Consider the following 20119-nt stretch of genomic DNA (forward strand, 5'->3'; position numbering starts at 1 on the left):
ACTGTGAGACTTGTCAGAGAAAGGGATTTGAGAGCAAAAATTTGATGAAACTTGCGATTGAATGAGAATAATAATTTATTACAAGATGTATGAGCTTCCTAATGAGCGTAAAAAGTGAAGCTGATTGTAATCCACCTGAAGATGAAGTTTGCGAATCTCGATAGATCCTAGTGTTGAATGTTTATTTAACAAATCTGAAATAAGTATGGTATTATGACACAGTCTTTAGCTATCCAGGTTCTCTTCTTCTTCTTCTTCTTCTTCTTCTTCTTCTTCTTCTTCTTCTTCTTCTTCTTCTTCCTCTACCTCTTCGTCGTCTTCTTCTTCACCTCACCGGTATCCCAGTTCAGGGCTGGACTGCCACAATAAGTTTCTTCCATTTTTGTCAGTCTCGCATCATCTTTCCGAAGTCTTTTCCCTTTTAGGTCATCCACTACAGGCTGCTAAAGGTGAAGAAAAAAAAGCAATATCAACGCAGCTATTGAGGGTACGTATTGAGACCGTGGGTATGAAGGCCTATGGTTGGAATGCCAGAAATGTAATATCTGCTGTGCGGACTGGAGTAGGGTGCAATTGAATAAAAATAGGATGTTATATCATTCTTTGTCGATCCTGGAAATGGTATGGCGAGATTTTCGACTACAATTCCAAGCTAATGCCGGAATGGTATCAAAGGCGGGGGTTCGAGTCCAAGGGTGCATATGTTCAGTGGTTTAGTGAACCCTCTAGAAATAGATAACGCTTAGTAAAATGGTTTATCAAATGCCTATTCCTTTGATTAGCTTTGCATTTTTGCGCACATAGCAATACTTTTGACATCAGTTAGCTCCAGAACCAACGAAGTGGTTCAATTTCTAAAGTGTTGGTGCAGGGCTTTGGGGAGTAAGGAGGGTGCGATAGGCGCGGGGCTAAGAGAAGCAAGGAGGGGAAGCCGAGAACATAGCTAAGGAACCGTTGGTGAGTGGACCAGAGATAGGCATGAACTTCATCCGCCAGCCCCGACATTAGCCGAAGCACTGTCCCAAACCCGCGGTTAAAATTTACAGTAGGCCTTATGTGGTAGATTTTGAAGGAATTTTAATTTCACAATTTTGTTTTTTCATATAGTTAGCAGAAATGAACCAGAATATTTTGCTAACTACGATTTGTATAACGTCAATAACGCATGTTCGTATAATTAATGTAACGTTTTAGTGTTTTATGAACATTAAGCAGCAAAATACGTCAGCATGAATAACTGTGGTGTTCCTAAGACATTCTTGAAACAATTATCCCAATGCCAGCAACGTTTCCAACGTCAGACGAAACTGGATCAGCTTAAGGCAATTCGTGTTCTGTCTCTTACATTTTTCATTGTTTTGGTAACTTCTTAGAGTGGCAGACATGTGCCTTCAAAGAAACGACGCGTTGATAATCATGTAATGTCACTATTTTACATCTACGTATTATTTATATCAAGCGACAATAAAACTGAACATGTTATTTTTCAAATCATTGAACCCCGAAATGTTTTATACACGCGCCGTCAACGATCCAAGGTCACGGTCTCTTGCTTCCCTATCCTAACCGTCGTTCAATCTATTTTCTGTGGCAGTATTCGATATGCAGTGTGTCAAGAAATTTTTTTTTGCAAGTTGCTTTACGTCGCACCGACACAGATAGGTCTTATGACGACGATGGGACAGGGAGGGACTAGGAGTGGGAAGGAAGCGGCCGTGGACTTAATTAAGGTACAGCCCCAGCATTTGCCTGGTGTAAAAATGGGAAACCACGAAAAACCATCTTCAGGGCTGCCGATAGTGGGGTTCGAACCCACTATCTCCCGAATACGGGATACTGGCCAAACTTAAGTGACTGCAGCTATCGAGCTCGGTGTGTCAAGAACTTACGGGAAACCTGAGGTAATTAAGGTGAGATTCTCTGCTGAGTCTGAATTCGGAGGAGAAATTACAATAAAATCCTCCACATTAAATAATAGCTCTCCAATAGTTCAGGTTCATGGACAACTTGCTAGCGCATTCGTATTTGGTCCAAAGGGTCCCGGGTTCGATTCCCGTCCTGGTTGAGGATTTTAAGCTACGCTGGTTATTTCCTCTTGCTTAATATTTTTTGTGCCGTCATCAACATTAGATTTCATCCCAGACAAGGCCTCATCCTCACAGACGCGCGTCAACTCAAAAGACCTGAACCAGGCCTCTCGGAAGGCCACATGTTATTAGCCCATCGTTAGCTCTCCAATTCAAGTTTTGATCCTTACCGTAAATGTTGTATATTACTGTCTTAATGTATCTATTTGAGAACACCATTTCCTTCGATGATGTGCGATTGCTGTGACTTCTGATCTGACTTCTCACGAAGGCGGCTGAAGTTTGAATTTCGATCCCACATACAGTATGTAGTTTTATGAAATGTCACATACATGTGGTTCGGTTTCTACATAAAATAGAGTTCCTGTGGCTCGGATCAAGCAAAATTGCAAGCATATTTTAGGTTATAAAGTACTGCCCGTACCAACATATTTCTTGCATAGACTGAATGCGCTAATGAAACGTTTAGCAGACAGCAGAAAACAAAACAAAAACAAAACAAAATAAAATAAAATAAAATAAAATAAAATAAAATAAAATAAAATAAAATAAAATCAAATAAAATCAAATAAAACAAAACAAAATGGTACACTGCTATGTCTTTCAGCGTTCAGTTTGGAAATGTGTGTGAATGGACAATGTGCCTCAATTTCCCAACGGAGTCCCTGATCTGTCAGACTTTATTGCAACTACATCAGTTCAATCTGTCCAAGGCTTGCCAAAGGCACGTGACCTTGAAATATTCCTGTTAAACGCATTACTGGCCTTTTTTAAGCATAATTTCACTGAATCTTCTACTCTAACTTTTTAAGGACTATTGGATTTGGTAGTTCTAGTCATCTGTGAATAAGGAAGCCCATGCCGTACTGTAGGAATGTTTTTACGATTCCGAATTTACGCACTCCTACAGTGTAATGTGTTTAAGGCTCAGTTTCCTTTACACATTAGCACAGGAAAATGAAGGCAACGAACATTGTTGTGATGGACTGCATATCCAAACGTGGCTGGGAAGCGTGACCAGTCTTAAGGAAAATAATGAAGAAGAAGAGCATTGAGATATACGAGGTTCCAGAAGTAAGCCATCGATATATTCACTCCCACTCCACAACAAATCTCAGGAAGACTTTTAGGCAACTCAACCGTTTCTGTTGAGGGCGAACACTCAGTTCATGAACCATTTGCTACTCACTGTCTCTCAACATTGAGAAATGCATTCTTCTGTCCGATCAGTTGAACACAATATCCGATGAGTAAAGATAAAAGAGATGAAAAGTTCTTACTCTGGGTAATATTGGGTGCTGTTCACATGCACAGTATAACGTCTAGATCTCATAGTTACCGTTCTCGGAGGCTCGGGTTCAATTCCCGATTCTGCTAGAGATTTAAGAATGGCAGGATGGCTGCACATGCAACTCACGTCTATTGGAGGTGTCTCTTAAGAAAGAGCTGTACCACCTAAGGACGAGGGTACGAGTTTACTTTTTATTGGGTGCTAATGTGGAGTGCCTTGCATGGTGTGTTTTTTATTATTATTATTATTACTATTATTATTATTGTTATTATTATTATTATTATTATTATTATTATTATTATTATTATTATTATTATTATTATTATTATTATTATGTCAGCGTTTACTTTATACCTATTGATCAATATTTTCTGTTTCCAATATTATGCTCGGTTTCATCTGAGGTTGGTGAAGGTTTTTCAATGCAACAGATCCATGTCGTTTCAGCACTATAGAACTCTTGTGGAACAAAACTGACACCGTGGCGTTCCTTAGGCCTACAAATCTACAAAAATTGAAGGGATGTGAACCAAATAACAGTATTGTGTTTTTTATTTGCTGTAGGGATGGCAAGCTGGCTTAGTGGTCTATCGACTGCACTTTACACTTCAGTCCTCCAGATTTGAATTCTGGTGACTTCGAGCGAGATTCTCAATGGGACCATTCGTGAGAGGAAGTTCATTTGGTCATTAATAACATATTTGTTTAATTTCTGACGTCTCAACTTTTTACTCAAGTTATATTGTTCTGAACCAGTTTCTTCTCACAAAGTCTCTTCGACAAAAGACACTAAACTTTTCAATCTTTTTCTTCATCGCGTGTATTCCGCGATGGAACAGGATTCACTTACACTAAGCTTTTCAACGTATATAATTTTTACAAAACCATTATTTAATTTTTCGTTAATAGGCCTATTTTAGACCAACAAGTTCTGCTTAATTTTGGACTTAGTGTACTGTGTAAAATTTGGAAAGCACCGTGTCTAGTTACCGTAATGGAAGTTGGTAAAGATGCAATCTTTTGGCAACTAGTCAGTTTCACGTATTCTTCGAGGGTAAAGTTAGAGTGAAGCATTGTCCTGACCTCGTATTGCGTGGGAAGTTGCCGTTATCGCCGAGTGGGAGGAGACCTCGGACGTGAAGAGATGTGCTTTAATTAAGCAATTCGTGACGCAGATAAATGAGGGCGGGCTTTGATTCCTCGCCTTGGCGTGTTCCAGGGACATCAAGAGGCACGAGGGCGTGCTGCAAAACATACGAGCTATGTCTTGTTCGTTCGCGATGTCGCGCTCTAAACTGAGATAAAATATACGTGCCTATGTTATTGAATGCTGCTTTGTTCCGGCAAGGGAGAGGCCAATCTGCTGCTGTTGTTATTGCTGGCAATAGCTTTTACATTTAAGTGGCAGGGATTCTGCTGAGACAAAACGTACTTTGAAACAATGTATAAGCTTAGTCATCCGCACATTTCACTTTTACCCATGTGGAAGCGACACTTTTTTTTTGTTTGCTAGTGGCTTTACGTCGCACCGACACAGATAGGTCTTATGGCGACGATAGGACAGGAAAGGCCTACGAGTTGGAAGGAAGCGGCCGTGGCCTTAATTAAGGTACAGCCCCAGCATTTGCCTGGTGTGAAAATTGGAAACCACAGAAAACCACCTTCAGGGCTGCCGACAGTGGGATTCGAACCCACTATCTCCCGGATGCAAGCTCACAGCCACACTCCCCTAACCGCACGGCCAACTCGCCCGGTGGAAGAAGCTATACCATAACCTAAGCTCAGTTCTTGGAAGTTTACACATAAACATTTCAACCCAAGAAATACACGCACGCTGACTGACTTATTTTTTTATAACAATTTGATAATTTAGTGTAGCTTTTGCCCTACTTGTGAACGCCTGATCCAGCCCTTGTAAGGCAGACTCTCTGATGAGGCATATGCCGCTTGTAGGACACTGGTGGTATTGTGGTGGAGGGTGGTGGTGTGTGTGAGTTACAGGGATATTAGGGACAAGAATGATACACAATCCCGAGCCAAGGGAAATGATCGTTCACCATTAAAATCCCATTTCTGACCAGGAATCGTTTTCATTGCAGACGGTTATATCTTTCAAAGATTAGCTTGAAATGAACGTGAATGAACAAGTATCTCTATTGACATAACCTGAGTTACTGAGAAAATGTTTGGCTCCATGGCTAAATGGTTAGAGTGCTGGACTTCGGAGCAAGGGGTCATAGGTTCTATTCCCGGCCAGGTCGGTGGATTTTAACTTTCGCAGGTTAATCCCGATGGCTCCTGGCCTGGGTAACTTATATGTGCCGTGCTCAGCATTAAAATTCATCATGGGCAAGGCCCCATCCTCAGAGGCGCGCAGGTCGCCTATAAGTTGTCAACTCGAAATACCTACACCAGGCCTCTCCGGAGTCCACACGCCATTGTTAATAAGCTTACTGAGAAAATGTGTGAGTGATGTCCACAGTAGTACTGTCTCGCTGTACGTAAGTTAATGTAGGCTACCTAACAATACAAGTTATAGCCAGTACTGCTTATTATCAAGTTAGCGGAAATCGACCAAGGGGAAAACCGCAGCAAAGATACCAATTCACTCCGAGTCTCTACATGAAGAAACTACATATATAACAGAATGATAATCTAGCAGTCTAGCTGCTACTCCTGGATCCACATAGCTGACCTGCACTTACAGGACAGGTCTTTTATGAATGAAGTCGGGACTTATTTTAATGGCACTGACATATCGAAACCTAGATAATACACATATATGCTTAATAATGCACGATATTAACTTTCTCAAATTATCATTTTACGTTGTCGCTTTCTAAATATGTGAAACACATAACAGAATGGACATCAAAAGCAATTCTAAAATTAAATACTACATCCTGCTTTAATGATTTATCTAATAATTTTAAAATCATATCAGCATTTTCATCCTTGTCAAGAAAACCATAAAACTCTGGGTATTTAAGTGCGTATTACGTCTTCACCATCAGTTCAGCTTCTAATGGTGCCTATTGATTCTCTCAGTTCGCGAATTGTTCTACATGAGACTAACAATGATTTTTTTTATTGCTAGGGGCTTTACGTCGCACCGACACAGATAGGTCTTATGGCGACGATGGGATAGGAAAGGCCTAGGAGTTGGAAGGAAGCGGCCGTGGCCTTAATTCAGGTACAGCCCCAGCATTTGCCTGGTGTGAAAATGGGAAACCACGGAAAACCATCTTCAGGGCTGCCGACAGTGGGATTCGAACCCATTATCTCCAGGATCCGAGCTCACAGCCGCTCGCCTCTACGCGCACGGCCAACTCGCCCGGTAACAATGATTTCTGGAGCAGCTTTGGAATGAGGTATGAAACACGAAACGAACAACCTAAAAATGGTTTGTCAAACTTTGCAGGGCGACAAGAATCTGACCCGCTTATCATCAGACTTCAGTTTTAAACAGTTCGTCTCTTTTTCCTTGAGAAAGGTGTTTAATTTCACACACTCTTCAGGCTCCCGTATAGAATTCAGGAGAGTATACTACTGAATTACTAGATCCATTCCCGTGTAGTCGTCAGATATATTCCCTTTATAATACGGCCCTTTAAATTTTAAACAGCACATTCTTCAAATGGACAACGGAATGTAGAAATTAAAGTATGTAAAATAGCTATATTGTCTACTTTTGAGTAATTGGCATTTGTACCAATCCCGACTAGTTTTAAATGAAACCCGAGTTTTCAGCAGGAAAATAGCAACATTTCGTCTAAATGGGGTGCCTGGCAACCCTGTTGCACAGACTCCCGGATATATAGCAGAAAGCACAGGTTGAGAGGCACAGATGGTTGATGTATCTAAAATGAACAAGCAGAAAGGAGAGTTGTCTATTAGCAGCTCATAAGGCCTGCAATAACTACGGGTACCTGCTCAGCGTGCCGACTCCTCTTTCAGAGAAGGGTATATTGAATAGAAACTAAATATCTTAACAGTGAAATTATAATAACAATATTCTGCGCAAACGCAAATACAGTGGTGAAAGCCACGTATGGCTAGCCTGGTAACAACATGCTTTTCGATGGCTTTCTTTTAAAACCTCGTATGTCTCAATGCTCTTCCTACCTATATTATTCCTTAAGACTGGTCACGCCTCTCAGCCACATATTTATATGCAGTCCATCAGTATAATTTCCGTTGTGTCCATTTTCCTATGTGAATATGTAAAGCAAAATGGACCTTACCATACCGTATTGTAGAGATGTTGTTTCCATGGCGAATTTACCCACTCCTACAGTATAATGTATTTAAGGTTCGTTTTCCTTTACAGAGCAGCATAAGGAAATGAACTCAACGAAAATTGTTCTGATGGACTGTATATAAATATGTGGCTGGGAGGCGTGACTAGTCTTATGGAATATAATGGGTAGGAAGAGCATTGAGACATACGAGGTTTTAAAAGAAAGCCAACGTTTCTTTCTTGACCGTCTTTAGTCCAGTTTCTGTCACATACAGCTCTTGTGCTGTAGAACGCCTCTTCTCTCTCTTATCTCTCCACCTCTCTCAGTCGCTGATGTATTTTAATCGTATGTCTTCTATGAAGAAGGTTGCTCACACCTATAAATATCTTCATGAAATACGCCTTCACCTTTTAAATTTCCGTTAAGTCACTAAATGACAGCTTTTCCCATATTATTTCAATACCATAGGTGACTGTTTGCTCTATTGCACTGTGAAAGAGTTTCATCGCCGTATCAGATGACAGCTGACTTATATTTCTTATTTTATAAGTGGCTCTGATGGCCACTGCGGGTTTTTCCTGAATATGTATCCTGAAGGAACTTCCTGTCGATTGCATGGTGATTCCTAAGTACTGGTACATGCATTACATACTTTTACGTCTATCAGCGTTAAGTCTGCAAGCCTCTGAATTTACTAAACGACTCCAAAGTCCTCTATTTTTAACTATCGGTGTGGCGTCGTTCAGTTCCACATCTCTTTACCTGTAAACAATGAGAAGCAAAGTTTATCGTGTGTTGTCTTAGTCTCCCTCTAGTCCTTGTACCCTAAATGAATGAGTCCATGATTCTCCTAGATAGCCTATCTTCCTCCATTCGCCTCACACGACCCCACTGCCGAAGCCGGTTTATCCGTACTACTTCGTCCGTCGAGGTTATTCCTATCTTAGCCTTTTACTCTTCAAATAACTGATCAATAAATAAAGCTCCATTGAATTTATCCCGTAGGTTGATATGGGGGGAGGCAACCTGCTACAAAATCAGTAAGATATATTATAACAGAAGAAAACCACATCGGTATCAATTGGTATTAATTGGGGATCCTTGTTGTCCAGATTAATGCACTTCACGAAACATAAAAATAATCTAGGTACGTGACATAGGGAGCCGCGTTGTTAGGTACAAAACATCTATAACTTATTGAATCATTAACATAGGGCCTACTTATTTTTTGCTATTTGTCTAACATCTCACTAACACATCGAAGGATTTCGGAGACAGAAGGATGGGGAAAGGGTAGGATTGGGAATGTACACTAGTGGCCATGGATTTAATTAAGGTACAGCGTGCGTGGTATGAAAATAGGAAACCACAGAAAACCGATGGTGGGAGTCGAACCCACTACCTCCCGATTGCAAGCTCGCAGCCACGCAGCCATAATGGCACAGCCAAATTGCTTGGTCTTAAGTAATATAAAAGTTAAAGAAATCTAAATATTTTTCTGAATGTATTTTGGCCGTTTAACTTCAAAAATACGCTTTGGACTTGGTTGACCTCTTTATTAACGTCATTATGCAACATGGTCAGTTCCATAGGTAAAATGCATTTATAGTTGACCATTTTGCTTATAAAGCATGGTATTTTTTACTTGTATTGAAGCGAATAAGTAATATTTCTTTCATTATAAATAATAAAATCTACAGATTTACGTTGAAATAGTTGCATAGGGATTTTGCGTTAGAAAACTCCCGTATACATTCACCGGGATTCAAACGAAGTTTGCTCCTCACAATTTGTCGCTTGTGAGGTCACTGTTAGTCTGCTTTAGCACTGCTACATGCTGCAGCGACAGACGAGATTTGGTGTATTTTTAGCTTGGGCTAGACAGAACGGAACAGGACGAAAACATAACACACACAAACATGCATGGCCGGACACTATCCAGGACGCCATTCAAGTGCACACGTGTGTAGCAGGACTAGTGCTGGTTGCAACCACAGGACAAATCAATATTTCTCTGTCGAAGACACGTTCCTTCGCCAGTCACCAAGATCTCACATATGCACAACAGTTCGGGACGGAGTAATGTGGGATCAAAGGGAAGAGGATTTACAGGGCTCTGTCGTTCGAACACTTGAAAGTAATTCGAAATGGTTTTGGCTGATGTGCTAGCTCTCTTCACATGAATGTGATGCGCCGTTATAAAACGCTATAATGCCCTGTGTGTCTTATTTGTAACAAGAATTATTAGATTACAAATGAAAGACTTTCTAACCAGAAACATGTGTATGGCAAACTAATACTTTTTTACAATATTCTTTACGTCGCGCCAACGGCCATAGCCGTGTTGAAACACCGGATCCCGTGAGATCTCCGAAGTTAAGCAACATTGGGCGTGATCAGGAGTTGGATGGGGTGCCACGCGCAGTTGATGGGGGTAAGGGAATGGAGGAGCGGAAAGGAACTGGCCACCCTACCGCACGTAAACTCCGGCTCAGGAGCACTTCTGCGGAGGTTTGGACCTGCCTTCGGGCAGAATAACCCTTACCTTACCTTACTTTACGTCGCACATACATTTAGGACTTATTGGGACGAGGTGAGGGAAAGGAACAAGAGTGGGAACGACGCGGCCATGTCTTTAATTAAGGTACAGACCCAGCATTTGCATGGTGTGAAAACGAAAAACCACGTAAAACCATCTTCAGCGCTGCCGGCAGTGGGGTTCGCATCCACTATGTTTCGAATGCTACGGCATACTAATACAAGTCGTATACCATTAATATTAACAATACAGTCTTACAGTTCTGCGGCGTAGCTGAGCAGTCTGTCACAGATACCAATGTCGTGAAGATGGCAACACGTCGCGAGTTAACCGACTTTGAACGTAGGATGATAATCAGCGCACGGCGCACGGCAATAGCATTGCGAAGGTTACATGCGAATTCGGGTTTCCGAGCTCAACAGTGTCGAGGGTGGATCTTGAATATCGCAGAGAGAATGTTACCACCCGCGTAAACCGCTGCACGGGAAGACAACACGTGTTTAACGAACGGACATTACGTCGCATCCGCAGAACTATACTGGGTGCTCGACGGGCTGCTGTGAGTCAGATCACCGCTCAGTTAAATGTTGAGAGTCAGGAACTCATTTCTACTAGGATTGTAAGAAGGCAACTGCACCGCATAGGCTTCACCAGCCGACGACCAACTCGTGTCCCTTTGCTGACACCTCGACACAGAGCTCAACGGCGTGCATGGGCTCGCGAACATCGGCAATGGACCATGGAACAGTGACGGCGTGTGGTATGGTCCAATGAATCCCAGTTCCAGTTGTATCGAGCCGATGGGCGCGTGTGAGTATGGCGTATGGCCCATGAAGCTATGGATCCTCCGTGTCAACAAGGCTGTGTCCAGGCGGGAGATGGCTCAGATCTGGTCTGGGCGGCTTTCTCATGGTCGCTAATAGGCCCCATTTTCCGGCTGCATGGAGCGCTGGCAGATGCACGTTACGTGGACATTCTTTCAGACGCTCATTATGGCCCTAGAGTACCCTGATGGCGATGCCATGTTTCAACAGGACAATGCGCCAGGTCACCACTCTGTGATGGCACGCAAGTGGTTGGAGGAGCACTCCAATGAAGTTACGACCATGGGTTGGCCTTCCAGATCCCCCGATCTTAATCCAGTCGAGCATTTATGGGATGCTGTTGATGCTGGTGTATACAATATGAACCCCGCACCAACTACGCAAAACCAATAGTGGGTAGAAGTGCAAGATACATGGGTCAAAATCCCTCTAGAACGATTCCAACACCCTGTAAAGTCGATGCCTCGTCGTATTGCTGCCGTTTTGAGGGCTCGCAGAGGAGCAACTCGTTATTAACATTACATTCGGTGTCTTCCCGTGACTTTCGACCACTCATTGTATACGTTACAGTAAAAACTGTCTTGATCGGAGTCGCAAAAGACCAGGATATTTTCCCACAAAAGCCAAGTTTCCGCTTAATGAGGATGTACTAGAAAATAGTGTACATTATCCATTTATTTTCATTAGACAATTGAAACCACGTCAAACAATATAAGAATACATTTGACTGATCAGTAATCTTATCACTATTCATACCAGTAGAGTAGACACTCAAATGCACTTTAAAAATTTATCAGAATGCATAAATAATGAAAATTTGTATTACTAGAACAGTACTATGCATTCTCCAGCAGTCAAACAGAAAACATTAGTCAAATGATTTGCCATTACATGATGCTAACTCACGTGTGATGTTCTTAATATCAAGTAATGTTAAGATTGGAGGATTTAGAAATTTACCATGCTTTTACATTATACATATAAGGAGTTAGAAAGTTTTATCTTACTGTAAAATATTTACTGTTGCTTATGTTGGTTATCAGTCATGACGAAATCGAGCTTGCGGTTCGTGTCACAAAACCGAGTTTGTGAATGCTAGTCTGGTGATTAAATTCACAATTCACAATTAATTTTCCAAACTGTACACTTGACAAAGCATACTCGAACCATGCAACATAACATTGAGAGACAGAGGCTGAATAATGACATTGCATCAATGCAGTGTTTTCAATGATGCTTTTGTTGTTACACCAATTAATGTTAGGCTAGGGTTCATGTGTGATCAGCAGTACACATTAGGCCAATGGATAGGCCTAGCTACTAATGAATAAATTTAACTTAAATCCAATATATTTTATAACAGAATTTTTAACATTTATTTTATTTCATTATTGTTATTTTTACCTACCTCTTGACCCTCATATAAATGTATCATCGGACCGTCCATTCCATCGAAATTTAAATATCACCCTCATCGAACTTCAGCCAGCCGGTAAGTGTCTCCGAAAGGTACAGTAGGCCTACAGAGGCATCCGATCTTGCTATCCCTGCATCACACCTCTATACACACTTGGAGCGTTTTAGACAAAAACTTTATGGTGTAACTATTTCCAATATCCCTAGTGTATTTAGTTATCTTGTAGGCCTACTCTTCGGCCCCTTCCCCCGTCCTTGCACAATGCGCACACTTTGATATCTTCATGAAGTGCTTAGTTGGTGGGCCTACTACAGTAAGTTTTCTTGTAATAATAATAATAATAATAATAATAATAATAATAATAATAATAATAATAATAATAATAATAATAATAATAATAATAATAATAAAATAATAATAATAATAATAATAATAATAATAATAATAATAACTTCGTGTGGCTACTGCTAGCATGGTGCAGCCTTTGTAAAGCAGACCCACCGAGGAGTGCGTCCTGTGTCCATGGGACAATGTGCGCGTTATTGTAGGGAAGTATAGTGATGTGTATGTTTGTGTAGTGTTCGAGATGCAGGGATGTTGGGAACAGCACAAACACCCAGAATCCGAGCCAAGCGAATGAAACGTTTGCAATGAAAATCCTGCGAGCCGGCTGGTAATCGAACACGAAGCCCCTAGAACAGAAGGCAAGGCGCTTATCACTCAGCGATGGAGCTGTACAGTACTGTAGTTCACGATAAGTTAGTCCTAATTTGACATTATTTTAAAAATTAACACAGTTATTAATAATAATTTCTTGTGGCTATTTCTATTCGAGTGCAGCCCTTGTAAGGCAGGCCCTCCGATGAGGGTCGGCGACATCTGCCATGTGTAAGTAACTGCGTGTTACTGTGGTGGAGGGTAATGTTATGTGTGGTGTGTGAGTTGCAGGGATGTTGGGGACAGCACAAACACCCAGATCCCGGGCCATTGGAATTAACCAATGAAGGTTAAAATCTCCGACCCGTCCTGGAATCGAAACCGGGACCCTCTGAACCGAAGGCCAGTACGCTGACTATTCAGTCAACGAGTCGGACAATACAGTTATTACTTGAACAACATATAGGAATTTTAAATCTTTCCACGTGCTGGTATACGCTACTGTAAAACGCGCATGGTGACCAGAGTCACCGAGCGCTGAGAGTATCATGCTTATATTTGTCAGATTCTTCTCTGTCATCTATCATGTCTTCCCCCTTTTAATTCTTGTTTTCTTTCGACTCCGATGATAAAAGGTTTGTGAGCTCTAAGGAGCTGTTGATGTTCGTGTCTTTGATGGGCCTTTCTTTTCCTTTCTTAGTCGATACTCTCATCCTTGAACGAGTCGGACGTTATTCTCCATTCGATTAATATTAAAGACCGATAATCACGTTTTCAACTTAAAGCAACAATCAGTGGCCCCTTCCTTTACGGCATATATTTATTCCCGAGACTGTTCCTCTTGCGAATAATGTTAACAAGGCAATTGTACAGTTGCTGTCTCTCTTTATGGTAGACTACTCATCACCACCTCCATCACTTCCAGTGTCACTATCTCTACTTTATGGCCCTATTCCTCTCTCTTGAACGGATACTCTTACTGTTTCTTTTTCTTCTTTGACAGATGTTAAGAACGGCTGACAATCATGTCCTTCTACTCTTTGGGAGCAATAACCACCAAGGATCTTAGCAGTCTCTTGGAAATGTCCTACCAGGTATTTTTCACTGTGAACGATTTGCTGCCATCTTCCAAACAAGTGAACTATTATACGTACCCTCCTCCGGTAAGAGGAACTACTATATTATATTTTTTTATTTTTTGCTAGTTGCTTTACGTCGCACCGACACAGATAGGTCTTATGGCGACGATGGGACAGGAAAGGGCTAGGAGTGGGAAGGAAGCGGCCGTGGACTTAATTAAGGTACAGCCCCAGCATTTTCCTGGTGTGAAAATGGGAAACCACGGAAAACCATTTTCTGGGCTGCCGACAGTGGGGTTCGAACCTACTATCTCCCGAATACTGGATACTGGCCGCACTTAGAATAAGCGACTGCAGCTATCGAGCTCGGTAACTACTGTATTAATAAAGTTAATTTGTCCCTTGGAGCTGCAAGTATCAAGGATTTTAAATGTCACTCTGTTTTGATGATTTTCTTAGTTTCTCAATTTTGAGATGTCCAATCACAAACATGGCACTGCGATCTGTTTCAACACAATAATCTAAATTAACTTATTTCAATTAAAATTCCAATTTATTTTATTAAATGAAAGATAATAATGATATTATTTGCTTTGCACCCCACTATTTTTAACGGTTTTAGGAGACGCCGACGTGCCGGAATTTGGTCTCACAGGAGTTCTTACGTGCCAGTCTCTCCACGAGGCTGTCGTATTTGAGCACTTTCAAATACCACCGGACTGAGCCAGGATCGAACCTGCCAAGTTGAGTTCAGAAGGCCAGCGCCTCAACCGTCTAAGTCACTCATCCGGGCAAAATGAACGAGTTTGGAGGAAATGTGAGAGATCGAAGTCTTCCCCATGCTGCATATCGTGCTCAGTTTGGCACACCTACAATAGGCCTATGCATTTCGTGAGTGGAGAAGTTTTTATACCCAGGCTTTTGTTTGCACTGTGTTAATTGCATTTTTCCTTTTTTCGTTTTCTTTCAATGTTCTCTCCACAGTGAAAGTTGACGATAGCAAGTGCATCCCTGTCACGAGCTGTTCGTGGATTAGTCAAAGCGTTCTCCATTTGTGATTGTTTGAAGACGCACTAACACATAGAAAGTTTTGAGCGACAAGGATTGCGAAGTATTAGGATTTGGAAGGTAGCAGGCTGGCCTCAATTATTGTCTAGTTGAAAATGGATAACCACGGAAAGCTATCTTCGAGCTACCGACGGTGGGATGAACCTACCACCATCTAACCAGCACCAAGCAACGAACTTTTCTGACGTCCTTAGTTTATCTACGACTCTAGTTCTGTATAATTTCCATTCATACATTAGATGAGACACGTGTCATGGCTGAGTAACTATCCAATGTTCTCCTGATATTGATGTGCAGAAATCCCTCTCTTTCTGTTGCAGTCCTGAGCAAACGCCGCCTACAAGCAGCGTTTTATTTTCAGTCTTGCATGATCATACTAGATCGGTAAATCAAAACATGGCATGTGGACAGCAAATGTGATGTCCTACTTGAACCGAACGAGGCTTTTTGGAGAGCGCGTAAGAGATTTATGGACGAGATCTTTCTCTTCATGCGGGTAGACACACACTGGTGTTGTCTGCCAGATCACGATCAGTATTGCATCAGCCGCAGTTACTTGCTCCACCCGTGAGCAGCGAATGAATATCGAGTTACTATATTGATCACAAATGTAGAGTGTGAGAAAGTGTACCATAGTCTTCCGCCATTTTGCACATCGTGCTTCATATTAATCTTCACATTCAGATCATGATCTCGTGACTTTTTCACTATATTCATCGATTTATGCTGCAGTTTCACCTTCCGTGTGGCAACTAAAATAAAAAGATTATAGTGACTCCGAGAAAGAGGTCAAGCATACATCCTACTGGTTGACAAGTATAAACATATCGACGCTTCACCGGTAAAACGTTGTATCCCACAATACTCTTCCTATCCATTATTCTCCTTAAGACTGGTCACGCCTCCTAGCCACATATGTCCATCAGAACAATGTCCGTTGTGTTCGTTTTCCTATGTCGACGATTAAACGAAAATGAACCTAACATGTATTATACACTAGGAGTGCGTAAATACGTAATGCAAACGTACATTCCTACAGTACGCTACTGTAAGGTTCATTTTTCCTTTACACATGGGCATAGGAAAATGAACACAACAAAATTTGTTCTGATGGACTGGGGGGCGTGACGAGTCTTAAGGAGAATAATTGATAGGAAGAGCTTTGTGGAATACAACCTTTTACCGGTCGAGCGACGATATGAACTGTGCGGTAATCAATGTTGTAAAACTCCTTCCGTACTATTTATCCCAATATCGTCGAATGTTGAGCCGCTTTTACATCGATGTTACTAACTCATGTTACCAACAAATGTTGATAACCTTTTGAAAACTTTCGTGAATTCATAAGCACTTCATTTTAGCAAAAGTGTTCCCGTATCGCTAACTGAAAATTTGCTATGCGCATTAAATCATTTAAATTCAAAGTAAGTTAGCAGCATTTGTTACCAACACATGTTGAGCTGCGTTTACACCCAAAGTTATATCTGCCTCCGAAGCGTAACGGTTAGCACTATTAGCTGCCGTCCTCAGCGATCCGGGTTCGATACCCGGTACTGTCAGAGATTTAAGAATGGCAGGAGGGCTGGTATGTGGATGAAATGGTACGCGAAGTGCATCTACATTGGCGGTGTACCTCAAAAGAGCTGCACCACCTCCGGGCGAGGACACGAGCAAAGTTATTAACGACTTCATAAAGAAACAGATTCGCTGGTCGCCTATCACTGGCGGGCGCAGAGTGATAGCGTAAGTTATTGTATAGTGGAAGGGAGTGGGGCATGGCAAGAAAGGGAGCCTGGGAACTCGAAAATGTTTTCTGTTACCAATATTTGCTGTCAATATCTGTTGCTATGTTGGAAGCTGTACAGAAGAAATAAGAAGCAGAATATCTATGGGAAAAGAAGCATTCGGAAAGGTGAGGGGCTTTTGACATCTAAGGCAATCCCTATTGATTTAAGAAAGAGATTCGCAAAGTGTTTTGTGTGGAGTGTAGTGTCGTATAGAGCTGAAACATGGACATTAAGAAAGAAAGAAGGAAAGAAAGAAAGAAAGTATTTGGAAAGTTTTGAAATATGATTGTGGAGAAGAATGGAAACAGACAGTGAAGTGGACAGATAAAGTGAGAAATGATGAAGTGCTAAGAAAAGTAGGAGAGAAGAGACACCTGATGAAAACGATAAGGAAGAGGAAAATATCCTGGTTAGGTCACATACTACGAAGGAATTGTTTACAATAGAGGGTGGTGGAGGGAAAAATAGATGGAAGAAAAGGAAGAGGAAGAAGAAGGTTTGGAATGTTAACAGATGTCAAACAAGGGAGAAGCTGAAGTACTGAAGCAAGATGCTCAGGACAGAGAATCATGGAGGCTGTCCAGTTGATACCTGTCTCAAGACAGATTCACAGAAGAAGGAGAAGAAGAAGAATGTGTTGGTAACAAAATGTTATAAACAATTGTTGGTAACATTCGGTGTAAACGCGGCTTTATATACCTGCGCTTTGGTTTTCCGATTAACTTCCTTTCCTGAACGATCAAAAGGTGTCTGAATATTTAATAAACAACATGCATTGTGATTCTCGTAAACAATGGGCAGTGGTGGACGCGTGATTTGCATCAGTTCCTTCGTAGTATGTGACCTAACCAGGATATTTTCCTCTTCCTTATCGTTTTCATCAGGTGTCTCTTCTCTCCTACTTTTCTTAGCACTTCATCATTTCTCACTTTATCTGTCTACTTCACTGTCTGTTTCCATTCTTCTCCACAATCATATTTAAAAACTTTCCAAATACTTTCTTTCTTTCTTTCCTTCTTTCTTTCCTTCTTTATTTTATTTTCAACAGTAGGCCTACGTGAGGACGGGTCTTAAGACCATGTTGTTGGCGATACATAATATCCATGGTACCCTCAGCATTTTGCATCACGCCTACATCTAAAAAGCGTCTATCACTAACTGTGACTTCTGATTGTCCAAGATTCTGTTCCACCAGTTAGAACTAACCGCACATACCGTTTATCTTCACCTCTTATTCTACCGCTTTTCCCCGCAAATATAAGGTCGCGGGTGCAAACTGTGTCACACATGTAGATTTGGGCCTGTTACACGCCAGGATGCCCTTTCTGATGCAGGCCCAATGTTGAGGGATGTAAATACTATTGCGCGTGTCTGTGGTGTTTGGTAGTATGATGTGCTGTGTGAATATGAAAAGGGGAGTGTTTGGACAAACAAGAATATCTAGTCCCCGAGCCATAAGAATTAACAAGATGTGATTAAAATACCGACACGGACGGGCATCGAATTCGAGACCTTCTTAAGAGAAGGCATCAACGCTGAACATTCAGCCAAGGAATTGGACACCGTACCTCTTCAATAATATTGCTAATAATATTGCTAATAATAATAATAATAATAATAATAATAGTGTGCAATAGAGAAGTTACATGAAATAGCATCAAAACAGGCCTCCAAATATCGTATGAGCAAACTCATATCATGGTTAATGGACACCAGAATATCCAAAGATCCCCACTACAGACAAATTATGAAATAATCACACATGTACCTTCCTTCAAATATCTAGGAGAAATCATTGTACCATCCGGATTGGACAGGAAATCTAATTTAGAAGGAGCCACCAAACTCCTGAAAGCATACCGAATAACATGGAACCACTACAATAAAAGAGTGATGTCACGAAATGCAAAACTTCGGCATTACAAGACTGTTGTTCTTCCGGAAGCCTTGTATGCCTCAGAAACCACATCCCTAGGAGGCCACTCAGAGATAAATGCTTTTGCTTCCACCTTTCCCATCGTCCTCCTCTGGACAAATTTTTCTATTAACAGCTAGTTTGGTGCATGTGAACTAGACGCTGAGTGTGGTTTCAACGTTATGAACCAGATGGCAATTTTCTGACTTCGAAGTCGGATGGGTTTGCCGTAAGACGAGAGAACATTTCAAACGATCTCGTTAATTTTGTCCAAGCATGTACCCAAAGACGGTAAATTAGTTGAACCTCTAAACTCCAGTCTTATGACAGCTGCTCAAGACAATTAAGAACGGTCTCTCGATGGATGTAAATTTCGACTTTACATTATACCAAACCTTGGAAGTTAAATTAAGTCTCGGTATATACGGGGGGATATATAGCACACAATTCTGTCCAAGTTATAATTGCATTCTGTAAGAAACACGCACATTCTGACTTGAACAAGGGTGAATTGAACTTTTATGTCATCGGAGAACTTGTTCCATAACTAGAATCTGTGCCCAGCCGCGGCTGCAAGTAGATAGACTAATATGTGACGCTATTTTAAGCAATAAATTGGCGGCAACAGACTTGATACTGCTACTCGGAATATTGTAACGCTGAACTTTGGTGATCTCAAACGTCAGACTTCATCGTGCTGGCTCGAGTGCATGGCTAGGAATATTGGGTAAGATATTGTTTAGGTCAAATGTCACTGATCACATTTTGACAGAAATGTTACTTATTTCTTTGTATATTCAGTCAGGTATCATGAAGTATGGGACGAAAAGGATTTTCTTTCTTCATAGAACCATTATTGGACTGTCCATTACGCTGGACATTGAATAACAATTGAAGTAAACACAGGAAAGAATTTTATCATTCAGTGCCATTTGCTTCCATTACGGTAACTTATGTACTTATTTTTGGTATACAAACTTCAAAGTTGCATTTATATTTTCTCCTATTTCCTAATCACTTCAGCTATGGTATTGGAATTCAGGAGTTTTAAATTTAAAAATAAATATTCGTAGAGAAAAAGATAATTACATGTACAGTACAGCATAATGTACAGCTGGACTCACAAAATGAGTGTCAAACTAGTGAAGTCGAAACCATCTCCCATATTCTTGGGGGCCGATGATCTAGCTGTTATACCCCTTTAAAACAATTAT

The 20119-nt window shown here is 41.2% G+C and overlaps 1 long non-coding RNA gene across 2 annotated transcripts in view; it reads left to right on the top strand.

The window, feature by feature from the left end:
* LOC136864000 (uncharacterized) overlaps positions 1-20119 on the top strand; it is a 351682-nt gene that overhangs the window by 95376 nt on the left and 236187 nt on the right. The window contains exon 2 of one of the 2 annotated variants that reach the window (XR_010859238.2): positions 14060-14150. The exons of the other annotated variant lie outside the window; for it this stretch is intronic. This is a non-coding gene — a long non-coding RNA (uncharacterized lncRNA). The remainder of the gene's footprint in view (positions 1-14059; positions 14151-20119) is intronic. 2 annotated transcript variants of the gene reach the window in all.

This window comes from Anabrus simplex, chromosome 1 (assembly GCF_040414725.1).
Source record: "Anabrus simplex isolate iqAnaSimp1 chromosome 1, ASM4041472v1, whole genome shotgun sequence".
NCBI lineage: Eukaryota > Metazoa > Arthropoda > Insecta > Orthoptera > Tettigoniidae > Anabrus > Anabrus simplex.